Below are 3,050 nucleotides of genomic sequence, written 5' to 3'. Positions count from 1 at the left end.
CAGAACCCCCCCCCCCTCATTTGCTTACATTGTCTAAAGGTCATGGTAGATCAAAAAGTGCTCAACGCTTCCTCCATTTCCTCCATTTGATTGTTTTCTCCAGATAGAAACCTGTATGTAAGGATATCTTGTCTAAGGCAAAGATGGGCAACCTCTGGTTTCATTGAGCTCTCAGACAAGTTACTGTAGCTTGGGCTCTTCCAAGAAAACAAAGATCATGCACAGAGATCATGGATATCAGCTATTTCTGTTCAGCAATTGTTTAGAGGTTATGCAACATTAGTTAGTCAGTGTAACCTATGAAGCTTTATAAGCCAATCATCTGTTTAAAGGGTTAATGAAAGTCCTATGTAGGTCTGTTCCAGACAATAAATGGAGGAAAAAAAATATAATTGTACTTAAAGGATTCCCCTGACTCTGATATTACCGACTGCTGTAGTAATGGTGAAATCTTGTCATTTTTCCACAGTACATCGTATTGAACAAAACATTTCCAATGATACAGGTCTCTGAGAACAGAAGATGAACAAAAATGTATATAGAAAAACAGAAAGCAGTTTTGTTGTTTGTGAAGTGGATCCTGTTGTTTCTGCTAACAGCAGCAGAAATATCTGTTGATATTGAAGTGTGTTAAACACACTTTATAATGCAATTTAAGTGCATTTCCTTTTTTTGTTTTATCCTTCCTCACCTTGTTGCATTGAATGTGTTCACTGCTGTCCTCTTATTTTCAGCTCTTCTAGTTGTTTAAAACATTTTTGACTGTCTTTGACTCTGGCTGTTGCAGCCAGGGTGCTAACGATGGTGAGGGGTCCGATCGGAAGATCACTGCCTGGACCAGCAGGGGGAAGTGTTGTACAACAATTGAAGGTGAGTTGACTTCTTAAGAGAATATGCCTTATTGTCCTGTATAGGCAATCCCGAATGTCATGTCTGCTCACTTAGTGACAGTCTTTCACACTGAGGTTTTTTACTAAACTGTAGTTTTATTACTGCTTGGAACTGTGTGGAATGACTGCACCTGGATGCACTTAACTGGGGAGGTTACAGATGGAGGCACACTGAAGTGCTTTTTGCTGTGAAGCACTATATTCTAAGTTTACTGCACTCTGGACTGGTAAAAAAGCATCCTATGCTAGACATGTTGATATGGGACCCACTTTATTTATTGTTTGAGATTATAATTTGAATAAATAAATTCTGTGGTTGTGTATATAAACAACAATAGTATACATTTATTTAAATAGTCCCTTTATACATAGAATGCAGCTCAAAATCCTTTTTTAATGGATTAAAAGAAACCAAGAGTAATATGCTTATTCGTCTGGGTTTGTGAACTGGGACTTCTGTGATTTGGCCCACTTTCAGCCTCCATAGTGAAGCCCAGTGCATTAGTTTTAAAAAGTTTACTGACAGTTTTGTTATTCATTAGTTTTGTCTTTAATTTTAGTGTAATAGTTTAACAACCTGAAAAACACTGCTTGATTTGCAGTTGAGTAGCCAAAACTTATCAGTATAATACAGAACTAATAATAAGAATAAAAACAGAAAATCTCAGTAATACTAGTAATTTGTGCAAATGACCCTCAGGTACAAAAGTGGATGTACTTAATTTACATGTACACTCTACTGTCTTAAAGGTGCAGTGTGTGAGATTTAGGGGGATCTTTTAGCAGAAATAGCGTACAGCATACAAAACCATGTTTTTTATTAATGTATAATGACCTTTAACTATAAATCGTGTTTTCGTTGGCTTAGAATGAGCCCTTCATATCTGCATAGGGATCAGGTCCTTTTCCAACAGAGGCCGCCATGTTGCACTGCCGTATTTCTACAGTGGACCTGAACAGACAAACCAAACACTGGCTCTAGGGCTCTAGAGAGTGCCTTTTGTGTTTTCTGGAGCTAAAATTTGGTGGTGCTATAGCACCAATTGAAAGACAGAATAAAAGAATAATCAGTGGTTGTTGCCAGAGCTGGCTAACATTTACCATTTTTGACAAATGGAGGATCATATTCATTATTTACATTATTCAGAGCGTGAATCTTGATCATCAAAGGACCAAAAACGCAAACGAGCAAAATTAAATGGGGAGAGGTGATGGCAGAAAACCAAACAGCCACTGTAGGTCCTGTTACACACTTGTAAATGGTGGTGTGGAAAGGTTATTCAGTTGGTTGCAGTCTGCAGCCTCACTGTTAGATGCCATTAAATCTTGCATTTTCAAAAAAAAAAAGACATTTTCTTTAATTATATATTATATCACCGGACTGATTGATGATAATTTCCAAATCTCCAATCACCACTTATTTCTACATCATGAATCAGACACAAGAGTAGTTTGTACATCATCCAACATCCTTTTTAAGCAATTATCTGTGCATGTGATTTAAATCTCATATCAGAGTCAGGTTTAATCTGCAGAACTCGACATTCTCTCTGTATTAGTATCCATAAGTAAAATTTCTGCTTTATTAGGAAGTTATTATTCGTACAGTTTACAACTCTGGAAAGACATTGTAAACCTAATAATTTTGCTATGAATGCAGAATTTCATCCTAGCTATGTTCTGATCACATTTATTCAGGCAATCCATACAGTTAGTGTAGATATTTTATACACTTCATGCATTCACGTCATCCTATAGCACATAGCCGCTGCCATCTGTTGGACTATAAGCAGAGTTTTTTCCAGTCTTGTCCTTTGTGCCTTTACATATGTAAGCTGTTCAGCTTTTGGACAGATGGCAGGCGGTCATTTATTAATTTTCTGAGCTTGCTTCCCTGTAGACATCGAGGTATGAAAAATGTGAAAGTCAGTCAGTCATGGGCAGTTTAGTGACTTTCTCAACTGCGGCAAGTGCTACTGATATTTCAAATCCTGCTGTTTGCTCCATACAGCTTAATCTAGAAAATTCTGTGATTGCTGTGAAACTTTTTCGGCCATTCAGTAGACTTGAAGTATGACCTTTTGTTGAAGTTTGGCTTTTAGGGTTTCATGGTAACCAGGAAAAAGAAATGAATGCTGCGACTGTGTTTTTTTTTTTTTT

This window comes from Pygocentrus nattereri, chromosome 13 (assembly GCF_015220715.1).
Source record: "Pygocentrus nattereri isolate fPygNat1 chromosome 13, fPygNat1.pri, whole genome shotgun sequence".
Taxonomy (NCBI): domain Eukaryota; kingdom Metazoa; phylum Chordata; class Actinopteri; order Characiformes; family Serrasalmidae; genus Pygocentrus; species Pygocentrus nattereri.
The sequence above is the reverse complement of the archived record's forward strand: the minus strand, read 5'-3'. Positions refer to the sequence as shown.